The 22,164-nt window shown below is 36.0% G+C and overlaps 1 long non-coding RNA gene across 1 annotated transcript; it reads right to left on the reverse strand.

Moving 5' to 3' along the window:
• Nucleotides 1-1,041: 1,041 nt before the first annotated feature.
• On the reverse strand, nt 1,042-21,272 carry LOC116963270. The gene is made up of 3 exons (XR_004408058.1): nt 21,261-21,272; nt 14,230-14,234; nt 1,042-1,125 (listed from the first exon to the last, which is right to left on the reverse strand). It is a non-coding gene; the product is annotated as an uncharacterized LOC116963270 (long non-coding RNA).
• Between the last annotated feature and the right edge of the window lie 892 nt (nt 21,273-22,164).

Below are 22,164 nucleotides of genomic sequence, written 5' to 3' on the forward strand. Positions count from 1 at the left end.
TTCATTTTTTTCTGCCTCAGAGGATTTTAGTGTGTCCCATTGTTGTAATAACTTGGGGTTTACCCGATTCTACTTTCCTTAGATACTTTGTGATGCTATACCCTTGGTTCAGCTTATTACCATGAAATAATAAGCCAGAGTGGACCCCAGGACAGGAAATACTGTCCTAATTTCTCAGATGACATATGTCTAAACTGAGGGATTTAGGGATATTTCCCTGTTTCCTGGTACACCACTGAAAAGCTTCAGCACATATGAGTCCTGGAAGCACATATTTCTCTCTTGCTCACATTTTTATTGAGAAGAAACCCAATCTATGAGAAGGGAAAAACCTGTGGTGCTTTCCAGCAGATTGACTGGGCTTGCCCATCAGGAGACCACAATACTTATACATATTGTAGTGTAGTTTAGAAACAGACCATGTTTCCTGTTTTCTTAAATGATGATGTGCACAAATGTCTGAGGCTTCTACAATGTTTCTTAAGTATTCTCCAATACCTAGTAACAGCAGCTAAACTTTCCAAACAAGTAGCTCCCTTCTGTATAATGGTGCACTGTGTGTTCAGTACTGTATGATTCTCACAAAGTATAGAACTGAGTTTGTAACAGATGAAGACAGACTTTCAAAGCTTTTGAAAATTCTTCCAGCCTTTTATTTTCTTGTGTTAAAGTATCAACTGAAATAAACTAGATTTTTTTGACAAGAAGTGCATAAAATGAAAATATTTTTATATTTTATATTAAAACTTCTGTTTGAAACTTTAAATTTCAACATCTACTTTTGGATCTCTGTATGTACCTTTCAGCAAATACTAGCTCATATAAAGTAAAGACTGATTCTTTAATAAAACCATGAATGTTGTGGTTTCCTTAGCACTTCAACTTTGGCCTCTTTAGGAATTTGCTTGGCAGAGTAGCATGGTATAAAGCCCAGGAGGGAAGAAGTACCCAAGGAATCTGGTTAATATTCAAGAATCACTTCCTCTATGTTCAGGAACAATGCATATCAACAAAGAGCAAGTCAGGTAAAAAAGCCAGGAGGCCTGCATAGATGAACAAAGAGCTCCTGGACAAGCTCAAACGTAAAAAAGAAGTCTACAGAGGGTGAAAGCAAGGACAAGTAGCCTGGGAGGACTGCAGAGAAACTGTCCAAGCAGCCAGGGATCAGGTTTGAAAAGCGAAAGCCCTGTTAGAGTTAAATCTGGTCAGGGACATCAAAGGCAACAAGGAAAGCTTCTATAGGTATATGGGTGATAAAAGGAAGACTAGGAAAAATATAGGTCTTCTCCAAAAAGAAAAGGGATACTTGGTCACCTGGGATATAGAGGAGGTTGAAGTATTCAGTGACTATTTTGCCCCAGACTTCACCTGCAATTGCTCCAGGCACACCACCCAAATCCCAGAAGGCAAAGGCAGGGACTGGGAGAATGAAGAACTGCCCACTGTAGAAGAAGATGAGGTTCGAGAGCATCTAATGAACCTGAAGGTGCATAGGTCCGTGGGAGTTGATAAGATGCATTTACAGGTCCTGATGGAAATGGGAGATGAAGTGGCTAAGCCACTATCCACCATATTTGAGAAGTCGCGGCAGTTTGGTGAAGTTCCCACTAATTCAAAAACGGGAAGCACCCTTTTCTAAAAAGGGAAAAAAGAAAGATCCGAGGAACTATAGTCTTACCTCCATACCTGGCAAGATCATGGAGCAGATCTTTCTGGAAACTATGCTAAGGCACATGGAAAATAAGGAAGTGATTGATGACAGCCAACATGGTTTCACTAAGGGCAAATTGTGCCTGACAAAATTTGTGGCCTTCTACAACAGGGTTACAGCATTGGTGGATAGGGGAAGAGCAACTGATGTCATATACCTGGACTTGTACAAAGCATTGGACGCTGTCCTGCAAGACATCCTTGTCTCTAAATTGGAGAGACATGTATTTGACAGATGGACCACTCAATAGATAAAGAACTGGCTGGATGGCCCATGGGAGGGAGTCATGTCAGAGAAAGTTTGTGGAGGACTGTCTCCTGTGAGAGGAGAACCAAGAAGGAACACAGGAAGAATGTGAGGAGTTCCCTCCACCCTGAAGAAGAATAAGTGGCAGGACTGACCGCACCCACCGTTCCCTCCCCTCTGCACTGCTGGGGGGGGAGGAGGTAGAGAGATTGGGAGCAAAGCTGAGCCCAGGAAGAATGGAGAGTTGGAGGAAGGTGGTTTTAAGATGTGGTAATGCTTCTCACTGTCCTACTCTGTCTATTAAGTGGTGTTGTTACTAATGTCTGAATTAAATTTATGTTCTTTTTTCATCCCCTAACGAGTCTGTGTTTTGCCTGTGACTATTATGGGTGAGTCATCCCTCCCTGTCCTTATCTCATTTCCCCAAGTCTAATGCTTTATTTTCTTCTCAGTGCTGGGAGGGAAGGGGGGAGTGAGCAGCTGTGTAGTCTCAGGTGCCCTCTGAGTGTAAACCACAACAACAGTAAATCTTGTTCTTTCTTCATTAACTAGTGATTTCATATTTTATCCCCCAATTACTATTCTGGTATGTTTTATACTGTGTATACATGGGTTTTTTCCTCTTAGTTATCCCCATGAGCTTTTCACCCAGCACTCAAGGTTGTTTTCCTTTGATACTCGATAACTGGTGATCCATGAACAGCACGTAGCACAGGGCTTTCTGGCTTCATCCTATGCCCACATTTTAAGAGATATTCTCATGTACTGTGTTCTGTGGTCATAAATCATTCTACACTGAATGACAACTGGTTTGTACTGATGGTTAAAGAAATTTATACCGAAACATTAGGGCAGTAGATGTTTTACAAAAAAAAAAAAAAAAAAAGCTAAGCAACAACTAAGACTAATAATATAAGAGCCATCTGTATGTGAGACTGTTGCTGTTAGCTAAGTTAAAACAAAAGTTCCTAGCAGATCAGGAGAAGTCCAGACAAAGCAAGCCTAGCATATCCTAGTTGTGAGTCCATGCAGAGTTAATACAAAGCCTTAAGTCTGTTACTAGCAATGGAAATACTGTAATTACAGGGCTACAGAGTTATAGTCTACATTGGTTTCACATTTCCAAGTACAGATTAACACATGTTTTCTAGAAAGGGTCTTTATATCCCTCTTAAAGCTTACACTTTTAGTTAATGGAGAGAGAATTATTCAAATAAAAAAAATGGATTTATCTGGAAATTTTCTTCTGTAGAATAAAGAAAATTTTAAATTTCCAGTAAATGGTGATTTAGCTGTTCAAATATGTTAAATGCTCCAGAAACTTCATGGCTTATCCCAAACATTGCTTCACAGTGTTCTGATGATTTGTCCCATTCCATGTTGTTAAAACTGTCAGCAAAATTGCATTCAGTGAGCTTGCTTGGGGAAGGAGAGATGGAGATTGGTATTAAAGTCGTGCTTGCAAGGTTTGTGAAGTTTGTCAGAGACCTAGAACTTAATGTTACTTTGAATAATTCAACAAATTCCATGACTTTTCAAGTCATCAAGAGAAAGCATTTCTCTCAATTCTGGTGCCAATTGTTTTATTTCTGCACAGTCTAAAGCAGTTATCACTATGTAGACAATTGCAAAGGGTTTTATTATCTGGGTATCTGAATTGACAAATGCCTTGGATAGATAGGTCAGCTGTAATTGATAAATTCACAATAAAAATAAATGCTTTATGATATATTACTAGGTCTTCACTTGAAAAATTTTGTAGTAATACTGTGTCATGGTTTAAACTCAGAGGGTAACAGAGCACCAAACAGCTGCTCACTCTTCCCTTCCCTCCCAGCAATAAGAAGGGATAAATAAGCCAGGAGTGGGATTCAAGATAGGACTGGAAGAGGCAAATCACCCATTATAGTCATGGGAAAAAGGCAGACTCGTTAGGGGTAGAAAAAACCATACATTTATTACAGACACTAACAACACTTAACAGAGTAGGACAGTGAGATACATTGCTGCATCTTGAGAACAACTTCTTCCCACCCCTCCCTTCTTCCCAGGCTCCGCTCTGCTCCTGATATCTCTACCTCCCCCCGTCCCAGCAGCATAGGAGGCTGGGAATGGGGGTGCCATCAGTGCTGCCACTTCTACTGTCTCAGAAGGGGAGAGCTTCTGGAAATTCTTCCTCCTGATCCAGCATGGTCCCCCTCTCACAGGAGACAGTCCTTCACAAACTTTCTCCAACTGGATTCCCTCCCACGGGCTGCAGCCTTTCCCGAGCTGCTCCAGCATGGGACATTCCTGCATGCTGCAATCCTCCAATCGTCGAACTACAACAGAGGGGTCTACTGTTTTCCCATAAGAACCCAGCCTTCTTTGGGCACAGACACCTTGATCAACCATGTGAAACACCTCACAGGCCATAAATCATTGTGTAATCCGCTGTAGACCTTCATTGGTGGCAGGGTAGGGCTGGCCTTCTGTCTCACCGTAGGATCCAGGGAGGTCTCTGCTCCGACACACTTCCTCCCTCCTTTCTTCCTCCATTCCTTCACTGACCTTGGTGTTCACATAACTGCCGCAACTCCTCCTCACATGTCCAACTCCTCCTCACCATATCCCTTCTTAAGTACATTATCACAGAGGCACAGCTGATTGGCTCAGTTTTGGTGCAGAGTTGGAGCTGACTTGGAGCTGGGGGAGTTTCAAGAAGCTTCTCACAGGGGGCCACTCTTATAGTCCTCTCCTCTGCTACCAAACCAAACCCCACCACTCACTCAAAACCAGGACTTATTGCTTTAGCAAAAAATATAAATTAGTTAAATTATGCAAATTGCCTCAAATTCCTTGATGTTCGAATGCTTTCTGAAAGTTGCCTATGCTTTTTATGTATATATATAAATAAGTGTGTGTGTGTATATATATATGTGTGTGTGTGTGTGTGTATGTGTGTGTGTGTGTGTGTGTAAATAAATCAGCAAAAAAATCTACTCTGAGAATGTCCAGGTATTTGAAAATGCATAATGATTTTAGTTTTTACTCAGTTTGCCATTTACTGGGGTGGGTTCTATTGCACAGTTCTTCCAGGAATACATATAAAATTACTTTTCTTCAGGATTGATTCAGGCACCTCAACTTAGTGTCTGTTGCTCCTTTAAAACCGTGCCTACCTGAAACATCCATAGGAAGTTGGCAGGTATGACCCAGAATTTTTAAGATACTTATGTTTTTATGGGGCAGTAGCAACAGACCTGAAAGTTACCCAAGGTTTCCTCATATGTCATGCATTACCTCAGCTCAGGCAGCTGAATTGTTTTCTAGATTCTGCATTGACTAGCAACTAGATCAGTGACATCTGAGACATTTTGATACATCCAGCATAGGTACCTTGGACTTGTGTATATGGTATACAGCTGGTTTATACCTTGTAGAAATCCATCAGGAAGTCAAGAATATATTAACAAATTTCAATAAATATTTCTCAAATGTGATCTGATCCTGTGAATGCTAGTAAACCAATCTGCTTTGCTAACATGGAAACGCATAGAAATAGACTTCAAAATTTTTGTGTGTTAATGTGGAGTTTACCTGTATATCAGAGGTGTACTTATTTTTTTTTATTTTATTTTCTGAATTACTGAGCAATTTTTCCTTTAGAATGTTTGTCATTTGAGGAAATCTTATCTCTTTGGTAGAAGTACAGTGTAACATACAACAATGTGTACATTCTTAATAATTGTAATGCATTCTAAGCTACCATTCTAGAGTTTGGTGAGACAATTCTCAAGTACATTAGACTCAAGTTGTCTGAATTCAGAAATACTTCTAAGATAAATATTCAAATTCTAGTGAAATTTAAATATCCGGTGACTTTTGTTCAGGTCAAAATCTCTTGGGGGCAGAAATTGTCTTCCTTTGGTGTTTTTTACTGTTTAGCACATGTAGCTTTGTAGCACATGTAGCTTCGTAGGTGGGGCCTTTGGGTGTTACCACAGTACAAGTAATAAAAAAGCCTACACCACAAAGCAGCAGGGAGGGGAGAGGTGTTCTTTTTTTTCCTTTTTATTTTTCTATGATCTTAGATACACTTAAACACTTTCCAGCAACTTGTTAATTAAGTGAGATTATTTTCAGCTAAGCTATAAACAGATTTCTTAACTTTAAAGAAAGCTGAAGTCTTTAATCTTAGACTAACACTGAAGAGTAGAAAAGGGAAAGTGTAGAAATCTAATTGCAAATATGAACTAAAAGGGAAAAACAATCATACAGAACGATTAATTAATGATGTTAACAATAAGAAAAATGTAAGCCTTTGCTGAATAGCAAAATAAGATTTTAAATGATGACACATGTCATTGACTTGTTACAATCATTACAAAATGATTGTAACAGACACTTCTGTTACAATCATTATAAAATCTGTCATTTTTGTGCCTTATTAATTTGCTTCCTTTAATATTTAATTTTTTCTTCAACCTCTTCATATATCTAAATAAAGCCTTTTGGACTTTTACAGGTATGACAAGGTCATATAATTTCTTTAATTTAGTCCACAGCACTGACATTATCATTCTAATATAAATATGCTTTTCATCAACAAATCTTCATTCTTCTCTATTGAAACCAACAATTCCATTGTAATCATTTCTATTATACTCCTACTCAAGATTAATTTACTTATTGCAATATCTAAACCGTATTTTTGCAAGTACAAGCTGGGTAATCTCCTAACAGGTTCTGCAACTCACCCTGCTAGGACTCCCAAATCGAAGATTAATCTTTTTTCACTTTGCAAATGTATTTTTTGATAATATGAGTTTTCCATTGCTAATAACAGTTTAAGCACAATTGGAAGTTTGTCATGCTCAGGAAAATATTTTTTGTTTAGTAGCACAGATTTCTTTAAGAGATTATCTAAATCAAGAAACTGCAGTATTATTTCATATTCCAAAAATACTTTTGTTTGGTCAATTTATTGATCAGTGTGATGTGGAAGTAAAAGCCAAAAAATAAAAGAATTACAGTCTTTTATAACTGTAGCAGGTCTGTATATGGAAATTCATCAGAATCACAGTTTCATTAATCCTGAAAGAGGAAATAGTTCTTTCTCCTTTTCAGGATACATTTCTGCCATTTTTTGTCTTTCTGTCCCGGGTTGAGTGAGTGGTGGGGTTTTTTTTGGCGGCAGTGGAGGGGACTATAGGGGCGGCCCCCTGTGAGAAGCTTCTCAAAGCTCCCCCAGCTACAAGTCAGCTCCACTTCTGTTTGGAAACTGAGCCAATCAGCTGCGCCTCTGCGATAACATATTCAAGAAGGGACGTGGTGACGTGCAGTCGGACTTGTGAGGAGGAGTTGCTGCAGCTGCATGAACACCAAGGTCAGTGGAGGAACAGAGGAAGAAAGGAGGGGGGAGGTATGCCAGAGAAAAGACCCCCCTGTATCCTGTGATGAGACGGCAGGGCGCCCCCCCCCCGCCACCCATGAAGATCTAGGGTGGAGCAGACACTGATTTATGGCCTGTGGCTTCTGCCTTGTTGATCAACATGTCTGTGCCCAAAGAAGGCTGGGGTCTTGTGGGAAACAGTAGCCCCCGCTGTTGTAATTCCCCACTGGGAGGATTGCAGCATGTGGGGGTGTCCCACACCAGAGCAGCTCGGTAAGGGCTGCAGCCATGGGAGGGAATTCAGTTGGAGAAAGTTGGTGAAACACAACGAAGCATTGTGGGGAACACTGCGTCCCATGGGAGGGACTCATGTCGGAGAAAGTTTGTGGAGGACTGTCTCCTGTGAGAGGGGGACCACAATGGAGCAGGGAGAACAAGTTCCAGAAGTTTCTCCCACTGAAGATGGAGGAAGTGGCAGCACTGACTGCACCCCCCATTCTCTTCCCCTGTGCCACTGGCGGGAGGAGGTAGAGATATCGGGAGCAGAACTGAGCCCGGGAAGAAGGGAGGGGTAGGGGGAAGGTGTTCTTAAGATGTAGCCATGTTTCTCACTTTCCTACTCTGTTACATGTTGTTAGTGTCTGTAATAAATGTATGTTCTTTTTTTCTTCCCCTAACAAGTCTGCCTTTTGCTCGTGACCATAAAGGGTGATTTTTTTCCCCATCCCAGTCCTATCTTGAACCCCACACCTGGCTCTCTGTCCCTTCTTATTGCCGGAGGAGAATGGGGAGAGAGTGGCTGCGTGGTGGTTGGCTGCTGACCAGGCTCAAACCACGACACTTTCACAAACATTTATCAAGAGATTCTCCTCTAACATAAATGTAAATTAACATTTTTCCGTATTGGAGTGCCTGTAAACTTTTCTGTAATGAGCTTTACTGTTAGAAGAGCATTTTCTTTCTCATTTAGAAACTTGTGTACAGTATCAGAATGCATAAATTTTGTGGACAACAATTAAATTTATAGTTTAGAGGTTTAGTTTAGATGATAAGGTAATCATGACAGGTAGAAAGCCAGTGAAAATACCTCGGTAGCTACAAAAATGCAAATCATACTACATGTCCACTTGTATTTTAAGCTATCTTATGAGATAAAACACAGAACTGGCAGCCAGAAGTTGACAATTTTAAAGTTATTGGTGTGGCTGGATATTGCACAACAAAGCATTATATTGTTATCTAAGTAAAAAATATATTGTGTTACTTGCCCTACAAAGAAAATAGACTGATTAAAACAAGCTGATTAAATTTTCAGTGGTAGGTGAGCAGAGCTAGGGAAAAAATAAGTGTGTAATAGAATGAAAAATCAAGACTGAGACTTAGAAATATAAATAGCTAAAAGAAATGAAATTTAGATTTTAAAGGCAGAAATATAAGTTCAAACTTATAAAAATGTGTCTTTTATGAAGAGAGGTGGGTTTCAGGTTTAAATCAGCAATGCACATTTTCTCTCAAGTTTTATTAAGGGAAAAGAGTGCAACAAGATCAAAAAAAAAAAAAAAAAAAAAAAAACAAAACAAAAAAAAAAAAAAAAAAAACAAACCAAACCAAAACTTCTCAAGAATTGTAAACTAGATACTGTAACATTTAACACTGCAGCATTTTGAAGATAGGTGCCCATCTCTGGGAGTGGCATTCTATGTGCGGGTTTCTGTACAGCCAGATTAGTGTGGTGAGGACTGAATAAGCAGACTACAGGGTTGGAGGGAAACAAGCTGGATGTTCTGTCTCAAAGGATTATGATCTGTGGCACAAAGTCCAACTGGTGTCTGGTTAGGTGTGTGATGCCTCAGAGGTCAAAACCAGTACCAATACTGTTTAACTTCTTAATGTCCTGGACAAATTGAGAGGAGCGTTTAGTTTGAGTTGTTATTCAGAGAAACCTTAACAGGCTGCAGACATGGGCCAAGAGAAGCCTTATGAAGGCAAAACCAAAGTTCTCCATCTGTGGCAGAATAAAGTGATGCAACAGAATGGACTGGTGTCGACTGTCTAGAATACAGCTTTGAAGAAAAGGGTGTGAGTATCCTGGTAGAAAAACAGATGTTCTTGCAGCAAAGATCAACTGTCTACTGGGATGTATATGTAAAAGTGAAGACAGAAGGTTGGGAGAAGTGATTACTTTCTTCTGTTCAGAACTTGTGAAACCATATCTGGAGTACTGTAGCAAATTTGGGGCTCTCCAGGATATGAATGGTACTGAATTAACTGGAGCAAGTCAAGCAGAGAGTCACCAAAATCATTAGGGAACACAAGATGAAGGAGAAGAGGCTGAGATCAGGTGTTTTTTACCCTTGAGAAGAAGAGGCTCAGGGAAGACCACACTGATGTGTGCAAACACCCAATTAGAGGTTATATTCAAGTCTGTTTTCAGAAGCACACAGTGACAGGACAAGAGGCATCAGAAACAAGTTGGAGCATGACAAATTCTGATTAGGTTAAAGGGGGGGTAGAAACCGTCTTTAGGGTGATCAAGCACTGGAATAGAATGCCAAGAGATGCTGAGATGTTTTGATACTTGGAGATGTTCTAAACACAACTGGAAAAGACCCTGAACAACCTTCTCTAACTAGTCCTGCTCTGAGTAGGTAATTGGACAAGTTGATCTAGGTCTCCTGAGGTCTTTTTGTAACAAAGATTTTATGATGAACATAGTTTTCTAGTGTGATACGAGACCTTACAAGTTATGCAAGGCATCCACACACAGGCAGTAAATATGGTAAATGACTTCCAGGAAACCCAAACCTTTCTGCTTTGTAAGCTGGATGTCAACAGGTATACCAAGAACAAGTAACTGGACAAACTGCCAGAATATGATTTTAACTTCAGAAGCCAGGATGCGAATGAAGTGAGTTGTTTACTGTTATTCAGTAATAAATTCTGAAGAGTGGTGGTGTATTTTTTTAACAACCAATTACTATTCCCTGAGAAGAAGTAATTTTTCAAAATAGTTTATGGAGGCTGGAAGATAATAAATAATTTTGATGTGTCCATTTAAAAAAAACATCTTTAAAAAGGGGAGATAGGAACTTAGTATTTTCTGATCTTTAGGTTTCAGTAAAAATTTCTGAGGCTAGGCATCTGTATGTGGGAAAACTATAAAATTGTATTGAGAATGAGTTATCATTTATTAATGACCAAATAACAATTATGCCAAGGGTGATAATATAATTTCTTATCCAAATGTTATGCTTTCTGCTTTAGATGACAGCATGTATCCTTTAAAGGACAGATAACACAGATTATTCTTTTCACTATCCCACCAAGAAAAATTATAATGATTTTTTTAAAACCTCAGAGTAATCACTGAAAGTATGTGGAACATCTTGTTAGTGTGTTCTAGATATACTGATAAAATCTCACACAAATATATTCTATTTCTAAACCAAGTAAGATATTCTTGACAGGTTGTGTATTTCAGTGTTACCATCCATCACACTGATCTATCTTTACTAAAATCAGCAGAAAGTAAAATGTCAAACCCATATGATCAAGCCTCTGTTTTGGAGGAAAGACAAGTGCTAAATGACCCGGAACTGCTCCTAAGAGAATCCAGAAAAACAGGGGCAATAAAAAATAAACAAGAATTTTTTAAGGATTAATAAAGAAATGCACCTACTGTGCTGCTTGTTTTTTTGTTAAGGGATATGTTTATTGTGCAATAATCTGCTTAATAGCTCATTAAGGAGTCATTTCCCAGGTTTATTTCTATTCTTCATGTGGGATTCTGTACTTGCTACACACTTCCACTTACCAGCCTCAGTATATCTGAAATGTTTATAGGCCATCATACCACGTCTGTTAAGAATAAGAAGTAGCACTTCTACCACAGTCATGCTTTCTATAGAAATCCTCATGTTATCCCTCTTCTCTCAGAGAATATAATGACACTAAGGAACCACTAAGCTGTGACAATAAAACTAAATTGAAGGAGTTATTAAGCAGAACACTAGAAATTAGGTTACTGCTCATAAGTAGATAAAAATCCTCTCATAATCTGAAAAGAAATCAATGCCATAGACCAGGGATGTATAATTATATTATTTACATCTGCCTGGAGACCAGCCCTTTGTACTCAGTATCCTCCTTTCTTTTATAGGCACCTCTTTACCAGAAAGATAATCAATACTTGGAAAGACTTCAGAACCAGGTGCCTGAAGAATTGACACATGAGCAAGTCTTAAATAAAATAAGTATGTAATGCTTGGCTGGAAAATTAAAAAGTAATGAAAAATTAGAGGTATTTTAACCAGGTGCAAGGAAAATAACAGGAAATAAATAGATAAATTTCTTAAAAAGTTGTTATACAAAACATTTCCCCGAGTGAGATATAAAATGGCTTTGTGACGGAATTAGTGGAAATTTCAGTGCCTTGCACACTGTAAGTAACAAAAGACAAAAAAAAAAAAAAATATTGTAGAGAATAGTGCTTTGGCAGGGAGAAAGATACATGAGTATTTCAATTGCTTTTATTGTGTCTACAAATATGAAGAGTTCACAAAATATTACAGCAATAACAGTTCATTATCATGGTTTCTAACATCAAGAGAACAGTAATTCAGGCCACAAACTACTAGGGTTAACATACCCTAGGCTATTATCCATTGCAGGTACAACAGTAAATTTTAACCACCAAGAACTAAATGGAGATTTACACTAATAGTTGAAAACTTTTTTTTTTTTTTTTTTCAGAAAATACTTGTTCTGTTTTTTTTAAATGAAAATGGCAGATAAAAAATATCAAACAAACTTTAAAAATCTGAATTTTATGACATTTTTCCATCTGAAAAAATACAGCGTCTATCTGCAAGAGCTTTTTTCTAGTTGTAGTCCCACTTTCATTCCCATTTCAAATAGACCTAACACTAGATTCAGCTGTACTTCTGCTTTTCAGAATGTTTTATTATACTAAATGCATATTTCATAGCTCTGCTTATCTCTTACAGCAGCCTGGGAAGATTTTTTTCTCTGCCCTTCATATACAATGTTTAAGGTTTTTTCACTTTCCTATCAAACATTAGATACTGATCACAGAAAAATATAGTGTGCATAACAGAATATAAAGTCTTTTCACTGCTGTTTAAAATCTCAAATGTTCCTTGTTGATGTCTTGCTCAAGTACTCAGTGTTTAGTTTATTACCACACTTTGGCACAAGAATAAAGCCTCAACATATTAATTTTGAGATACTCTTTGGGATTATTTTCCTTTCCCCTTTGACATGGAGATCATCAAATTTCATACTGCTGAAAGTAGAATAATTGCAGCACCTTTGATGTTTCTTGCTCCCTTTTAACAGAGCTTCACAGCTGTGTCTTTTAGTCTTTTTTTAAGTATATATATAGATTTTCTTAATTTGTAGAACTGGATTTTGCTTTGCGAGTGTGGTAGAATTTACAGTGGCTACTTTACAAATGCTTCAAATAAAATTTTGAGTTCTTGGGTGTATGTGATTGCAAGGGACTAAATTCAATGATAAACTGACAACTTATTCTATATATTTCAAAACATTTTCTACTGAAGTTATTCTTCTTCATTCTCAGTGTAACAGTTCTGTTACTTTTTACAAAAAGCTCTTTGTCTAAAGCTCTCCAGGTTCTTTTCTGTTTTGTTTTTTTTTTTTTTTTCTTCTTTCAATACCAGATTCTTCCTTCAGATTAACTTAACCTCCACTCCAACTTCCATCACATACTTTTCCCTATCTATTCAGAAATATCTATTTCCATTTATTTAGTGTGTATTTCCAATTTTTAAAAAATTATACATATAAGCCTGTCATTGACTTATTGTTTCTTTTCTCACATAGATATTTGAGAATCTCTCTTAGTCTGATCTCTATATTTTTTTTCCCTTTCCATCTTCTTTGATGGTTTTGAATCTGGTTTTCAATCTACCTATGTTGTGAACACTTCTCACTCCCTTTATATAATATAATTTTCACTCTGGTTTCCTTTCTCTTTGTTCATTTTTTTTAAATTTTGTAATTAAAAATAATTTTATTCCTGAGACAATACTAAAATGTATGTATGTCCTTAGTTTTCTTCCCTGTTCTGCTTCAGTTTATTAAACTATCTCTGTGTGCATGTGGCTGTGTCACTACCTATGTTTCAATAGTTATTCTTTAAGACCAACTTCCTTGGGTTAGGCAGTACAACATCCACAGGATTGTCCTAGCCTAGTTATCCAAACCAGTGGAACTGAAACTATACTCCCAACATGGGCCAGAAATGGGCCAGGGGGAAAAGCAACATTACAAAATGTCTCAGGAAACTGTGCTGTTTAGAGAGCTATGCTGAAGGAAACATATATCATTTATCTTGGAATATCTGTTAGAGGAGACCCAAATCCAGCTGTCCAGTGAAGGCAAGGCTGACACAGCTCCATGTCCTCAGGCTTCAATAGTGAACCTGAGCATGTATTCTCAGCAGACACACAAAGTCACATGTACAATACACATGCACATAAAAACATATCCAGCCACACAGATTACCCTATCTTTTGAATGTATTAAGACATATATAACCTGATAGGAGATATCATAAAGAAGGACTTATGGAAAGTAAGAGGTGATCTTCAGCCTTTGCAGAACAGCTTTATAGCTAGAACAACGCAAACCATCTAAAACAGCATGTCAGTTTCAAGGCAAGCCTAAAGAAATACATAACCACAGCTCCCACTTTTCAGGAATTTTCCCTGACATCACAGGGAAATAAGGGGACTGTACTTACTGAATACTCTAAACAGAAGGCCACGCAGGAGAGAATGAATACATCCTCTAGGCTATCCCAAAACAAGTAGATTATTTATTTTGTATTAGTCATTGACTAAAATGCAGGAACATACACTAGCCGCAGCTTCAGAGCTGCCAGACAAATATTCTTTACATTGTGTGAGGCTCTTGCTTCTTTAGCTTCTTAGACCAAAATTCTTGATTTAAAAACAATGTAATCATGAAGACTGTTCTGTGTTAACAGTAAGAAAGTGTTAACAGCTACATTGTAACAAAATCCTGAATGGTTATTTAATCAAGGAAGATACAGATTGATTTTTTTTTTTTTTTTAATGCATACTTTTTTGCATTACCTGGTAAGACAATTAACCTTACGAAATTTTTGCAACTGTAGTGATAACTTAATAGATGACAAATGTGCTTCAGAATTTTAATCAGCTTCTGGAGCTTTTATGTTCATCTCCTGGCTGCTGAGTGCAACAGATAAAGCAGAAGTATCAAAGTAGGGAGATATTATGACAATCACCCTGGAATGAATACCCTGGGGAAAAAAAGAAAGAAAGAAAAAAAGGTCTAATAAAGTAATTTAATAATATTATTTTAAAAAGATAAAAATTTTACTTGTAAAGGAAAAAAAGTGTAATGTGTCACTGACCTCTAAATCTTTTGATACCATATTAGTAAATATTAAAATAAAAAAATAGAGTATTTCTAAATTTCTAAAGGCAACTTCTATGACTGTTCACTATTTTAGAGCCTAAAAATGCAAACACGTATTTTATAGGTAGTTTCTTGTCTACTGTAAAAACAAGGCAAAACCAGAACATTTCAATTTCTTATTAAGTCTACTTATTTAATCTATTTTCATCTTATTCTTCATAATAAGACATCCAGAAAAAGGTGACTTGTACAAGTGAAAATGAGGTTCTTCAGACAAACAGAAATGCATAGCTGAAATTCTTTGACCTAAACAGAGATAAAAATCTAAAAATGACTACATTAAAAAAAAAATCTTGAATCTGTTATTTTTTTCCATACTATAGAAATGCCATATGGAACTTTCCTGTAGAACAAAAAAAAAAAAGTGCTCAGTTTAAATTAATGCAATATCTTTAACCATATTTCTCTTACAAATATTAAAACTTAAGCCACCTTTTCTGACTAAACTTAATAGCAGTAATGAAGTGTTATATGGCTGGAGAAGTAAAAAATGAGGAAGAGACACGGGATGAAGGAAGTACACCAGTGATGGAAAAAATGCAGAAGATATATTCATGACTGCTTATTTTAGTCTCAGCTAAAACCCTTCATTTTCCACTTTCTCAAGATAAAAATTATATGCACATATATTTTATACCACCAGGGGAATCCCCTTTAAATTTAGCTGGAATTCTCTTAAATATTGAAGGTGATACTCATTCTATTCATTATACCACACTGAATCTGACATCAGGGGAAAATTTAGAACTCTGCTGATACTCTGGATTTACACTATTGTAACTGAGAGAAAATTTTTGGCCCATGGATTTTCAGTATGCTTCAGTCAGCTACTCCACATAATTTCTATAAATTCTTTTAGACATAGAATAAGTTCAGTGTTCTCTAAAGACGCAATTTTTTTTACATACAGAGGTTCTAGAGATTGATTAACAATGGCTACTCAGAATAATGACCCATCTCTTTCTCTTTCACTGATTTGAGAGTCTCGGGTTTTATTTGTTAATGGGTTCATTAATAGTCTGGTTAATGGATTACCAGCAGACTGTACCCTTTTTTATTTTTTGTTGTTATTTTAAGGATTAATTTTTTTGGTAGCAATAACAATCATTTAAAAAGAAAAAATCATTTAAATTTGAAAGAATTTGGAGGAAAAACTAAAAATATGGAAATGATGTAAAAAAAAAAAAAAAAGAAATTATCTTCTTTCAACATAAAACAAGTAGGAGCTGCAATTTAGTAGGGGTTTTAAAAAATGAAGAGGTATTTTCTGTGGAAGAAGGAACATCTGAAAACTTAAGAAAGACAAAATACTGAAAAATCTGAATTCCCATATTCAGATGATTTGTTTTATAAAGAAAATACAAGACCAGAGTTAAGAAGGGTATTTCACTATTACTACAAAAATTGAAGTTTAATCCTTAGCTTGTCAGGAGATTAAAAGCAGCACAACTGGTAAACTGTCCTATAAATCTGACTTGAGTTGTAGGGCTGAAGAAAGTTTTTATAATGATTACAGCCTTTTCCCACAAGTCAGCATGCATTTCTACGTGTTAAAATGTGGATAAAAGATACAGAAATATGCTCCAGCAGCAAGAGTTCCTTCATCCTAGTAGAGTAAGGCCAAGAAAGAACAACATATCTCTTTCTTACACTTTGGATATTATACTAATTCTAGAAAATTGAAAGCTGTGTTTTTAATTTATTTATATAAAAATACAGTTGAATTCATACAGGATTTTATATCTTCAACCATTAGTTTCAGTGTGCTACTTTTGTTTTTCATGTTTTTTTACCATGGAATTTGATGAACTAAATTTAACTTAATAATAGTATTATTTAATATGGAATTGCATATAACAGATTAGGCTTGTCATATTGGTTTTCCTTATATGAACATCCAAAAGAGCAGGCAAGAAATGGTAAATGGATACTTTTGAATATAACTGGTTTGTTAAGTTCTTTCTCAATGCTGATACTGTTTAGTCAAGTACAGTAAAGTAATAACAATAATGACAACAGTAAACTATAATGGAACATAAATAATATGGAACACTCACAGGAGAAGACTTCATGAACAATGTACAGGTATAAATAGCAGATTGTGTCAAAATACATAGTCTGATTTGTAGGTTTTCTAGAACCTGTGAAAGTTATCATACTGGTCATTGCCTATGGTTTCCCTCCTTATTTAGGGACTTGAACCATTGCTTAGTAGTAACAATAGTATTCTGCAGCAAACTTAGTAGACTTTTGTTTGTTTGTTTGTTTGTTTTGTTTTCCCAAAATAAGGGTGTTAATGGATTCAAAATTAAGACTCCTAAATGTAAAGCTCTACATGAAGGTGTCTACATACAAGTTAGAAGTGAAAGTTCCAATCTTTGTGTCATTTTACACACCTTGGCATCCAGGTGTCTTTCTAGATTCATACAGTGTCTTGAGCTTGTAAAAGCAATCTTGGCATACATCAGTAAAGGTAATTCCAGTAAAAGGAGAACCGTGTTTACAACATAGAAGGCATTGAAGGAGCTTATCCATGTTTCTGAAAGATTAACTAAAACTGGACTGAGGGAGGTTACTGTAAAGATCTAGGAAATGGAAAGTTTTACAGGAGAAAATGAAAAGTTTTCCTTTCTTAACCTATCAAAATGAAAGACAGGGGAGATGTACTTTGAAAATATAAATGCATTCTTTGGATGAGCATGATGAAAAGGTAAAATTTTTTTCTCTGGACATGAAGATGCAGAAATGTGTTTGGTTCCTTTGGAGGACATCTAGTACACCATGATGAACAACAGATGTTCAGGAGACACAGAAAATTCATATTTCACCTCCTAATAGCCATAGACACAAGGTCCTTTTCCTGTATAGATGTTACACTGCTTAAATGATGTGTGTTAGGCAGACATGACTTGCTGCGCCCGAGCTCTGCACATACCAAAAGCTCAGTGACAGTGGTAATGAGATGCAGAGCTCAATTTCATAAAACTTACTGGGGGAAAATCGTTCATTAACTCATGAGGTTTTGGGTTGGTTTGATATGTTTTTTTTCTGTGTTAACAGTCCCAAAGTCTTTGGTCATCTCAGAATTAAGCAAAGAAAATTCACATATACTGAGAGCTAAGGCAAAGCAAACTTATTTCAGAATATATCAGGAAATAGAATATATTCAGATTATATCCCTTGTAGTCATAATATACCAGGAAAATATAATTATAGGGCTTTGTCATGGTTTAATCCCAGTCAGTAACTAAGCCCCAAACAGCTGATCGCTCACTCGCCCCAGATGGGATAGGGGAGTGATTCAGAAAGGTAAAAGTGAGACAATTCATGGGCTGAGATAAATACAGGTTAACAGGCAAACAAGGAATTCATTCACCACTTTCCATCAGCAGGAGGGTATTCAACCATCTCCAGGAAAGCAGGGCTCTATCGTGCTTAAACATTACTTGGGAAGACAAACACCATAACTCCAAATGTCCTCCTCTTCCTGCTTCATCCTCCAGCTTTATATGCTGACCATTAAGTCATACTGGTATGGGATATCCTTTTGGTCAGTTGGGGTCAAATGTCCTGGCTGTGTCCCCTCACAACTTCTTGTGCACCCCCAGCCTGCTCATTGGTGGGGTGATGTGAAAAGCAGAAAAAGCCTTGATTCTGTGTGAGCACTGCTCAGAAATAACTAAAACATCCCTATATTATCAACACTGTTTTCAGCACAAATCCAAAACATAGCCCCATACTAGCTACTATGAAGAAAATTATCTCTACCCCAGCCAAAACCAGTACAGGCTTCAGTAAAGAACATGTAGTTTAGCTCATTTTAGGTAGACAGACATTAATCCCTCTAACACAAAAGAACAGTTATGTCAAAAGTGAAATTTTGAAAAAATACCAGACTGTTTTACAAGCAAAGGATGAGGTTTGTTTTGTACAAAAATATTTTAATATACAGTCAGATAGATTGCCTGTTCCTGAGTTTCTCACTATTAGAGTAAGCCAAATTTAAACCAGAATAAATTGACAAATCTTTGCCAGAGATTACTTTTGGTAGTTGAAAATTTTATTAAAGGTGTAGTGGATTATTATTACTGAAATTTACTAAAAAACAAAGTTGTTACATGTGTTGGGTTTGTTTGTTTGCTTACTTGCTTGTTTTCCTGAAAGATATGTTCTAGTCCAAAAGAGATCAATACAGAAAAATAATAATCCTGTGTCATATGGAGGATCAGGCTAAGAATATATAATAATTCCATCCGGCCTTACAAATCTATAAAAATATAAAGACTATGTTGAGTGCATCGAGTATTTCGAGCTAGAGAATGCCACATAGCATACTGCAATATGGTCTGATACTAAATGTATACATTTGGGAGGTCTTAGAAAAACATTATTGGAAGAAGATTGACATAGAATTTAGAAATTTGTAAGCATAATCACAGCATAAGACATTCAGGCATTGGAGGAAGAACCAGTAGTAACAAATCTGTAACACAATGCGATAAGATTTGATATTCCATTTAATACTGTCACATACAATATAATGAAGGTAGTGATGATGTGTTTATTTCCTCCACTTTTATACAGCTTTTTCAAAAATTACTTGTATTCTACCTTTAATAATATTAATCTAAATTCCTATCAAATGTTAGTAATTCATTTTGGGAATATTTAATTGAAATTTTTAAATAATTATTTAAGCTTAATAAATAAAAATGTATCCAAAACCTGACATAAAAATTACTGAAACTTTAGGGGGAAAAACTGTATTTAGGTGATTGGCTATGCACTGAGAAGTTCCAAAATATTCCTTCTCATAAAGATCCTTTCATTATAATTCTGAAGCAATATGTATTTTCAGAAGCTACCTTTTTATACATTCTCTGTTGATGCATAAATGTATAAAAACTCTACAAATAAATGTTCTCATTCTGATGCAATCTCATCTGAAATTCTTTGAGATAACATAGCAGCACTAGTGTGAACCCATAGAAATAGCAAACAGCTTCCAGCAAGTACAAAGCAGTAATCTGATTATTATTATAATCATGTCTTAGGGTTTCAGAAGTTATGCATTCTAAGTGTTCTGATATGATGCCCTTTGAAACTCCAGCCCATCAAAATAACATATGAATAGCTGTGACTGTCCATCACATTATATTATTGACTATTGTGTTCTATTAGTATTGTTCAATCACATCAGATTATTGTTGCATTACACTGTCATGATATTAAGGATTTTAATATCCTGTTAATTAAACAAAACATTTAAATAGTAAAATTTTTCAAATAAAAAGTTTTTTGAACTTGCCATAAGAACCAGTACTGAAAATATGTCCACCTCTTTTTTTTCGCTGACTCTGTACATGTAGAAAGGATTTTAATTCTTCTGGGATTTGAATGTTTTTTAAAGAAATGAGAAGTAAAGAATTTCTATATCCTTGTAGATAATGGAAAACTTACTGAGACACTTTATGGCAGAACTGGTTCCTTCCATCTGAAAAGGATGTGACAGTGGCAGTGAGAGATGCTATTCCTGTATGAATCAATGAGATGTAGTTTGAGGAAACTCCATTGTAAAGATAAATACTAAAGGACAAGGAAAACAAAACAAAACAAAACAAAACAAAACAAAACAAAACAACCAACAAACCAAACACCCCCCCACCAAATAATATAAAAACAACATAGGAGATGTAACAGTCAAGGAATGAGGTTTCCATGGAAACATACAGATACTGAGAGAAAAAATATTTATCCCATCCCCCCACCCCCCAAAAAAGAGAATCAATGCTAAGAACTATTATAGGAAATTGAAACAGAATCAACATTCATTAAGAACTGAGGTATCTATTACTTTTTAAAAATAATTTGAGGAAATACTATAGAACATTAAAAAGACTTTTTTATAAATATTTGATCATCTTACAAATACAGTAGAGAATTGTATTTCTCAGTATGTTTTGGGGGGGGATGATTTATAAAGCCTTTAGAAAAACAATAGCATTTTCTATTAAAATTGGTTTTTTCTAGAGTAATTTCTTCAGAATTGTCATAAACTTTAATAAATCCTGTTTGCTCCTATGAAAGTCTGCATAATTTTTCATTAAAGCTTTGTGTGTGAATATATTAAAGAGTTTTCAGTATCACTGAAATACTATGTTTATTGAAAATGTAGACTCGTGTATTAGACTCAGCAGCAGAACTCACACAAAATGCATAGAGGACTTAGATATAAGGGAAAGTTGATCCAGATCAATGCAAAATTGACCTAGATTGGATTTTCTACATACATTTTGTTTTTCTGTTTCCTACAAGTGCCACTTGCAGATAAATGACAGAAATATAGCGCACTTGTCATTTGCTCACTACTTTGATGCTCACAAATGTGAAGAATTTCATTCAAAACACTGCATTCTTCACAGAAACAGAAAAGAAACATAGTTTTCCATACTTCTCCTTACTTATACCTTGCCCATACAATGTCATGTTGCTTTTTTATAAAGGTTATGATGAACCTTAAGTTCACATGGAAAAAAAAAAAAAAAAAGAAACAAAACCAAAACAAAACAAAAAAACACAAAACAGAAAGCAACAAAAAACTTGCTTCACTTTGGTTAAATTGAAAGTTTCTGATTAATTTCAGATTCACTTGAAAAAGAGGCTATGAAAGAGATTAATGATCACTTTCAGTCTTTGAAATAAAACGAGCTTCTCTGTAAGACAGAAAATTGCTTGTATGATAAAATAGACTGAGAAAAAAAAAAGTAATTATAGGTTTCTTATCCTTTAGCAGAGCCACTCTCAATCCTGCTCTCAAAGGATCAGGGGAGACAACACTAGTGAATTTGAACATCTCTTAGCCGCTTTTTGCATCCCAATAACAGACTCAGCTTTTAGAAAATAGCCACTAATTGCATATTGCTGATTAATATTCTTTGAAGGTTTTGGGTTTTCTTCTTTCTTTTAAACAATTTGCTTGCATAGTACTGTCCCTGATTCATATTTTATCTAGAGAAAGCCAAAAATGCATGGAATAAAAATGTCTAGAGAAAATTTAAAAAGAATAGGACTCATCTCACCTATCTTTAGGTCTCCAGAAATGTTTCTTCAAGTTATTCAAATTTCTTCCACAGTTAATATAGAAACATAATAACCGTTCAGGTAATGACTTCTTCAGCCTACATCTGTTACAAGGATGAGCAACTTGATGGAGATGCCACTCTCTCTCCACTATCAGTGGAAGCAGATTCCATCAATAACTTAAACTAGACACCTGACTTTTAAATGGCTAAAATTAGATGAGAAGAGTCTTATCATGGGCAAC

This window comes from Tyto alba, unplaced genomic scaffold (assembly GCF_018691265.1).
Source record: "Tyto alba isolate M040663 unplaced genomic scaffold, T.alba_DEE_v4.0 Super-Scaffold_45, whole genome shotgun sequence".
Lineage (NCBI taxonomy): Eukaryota > Metazoa > Chordata > Aves > Strigiformes > Tytonidae > Tyto > Tyto alba.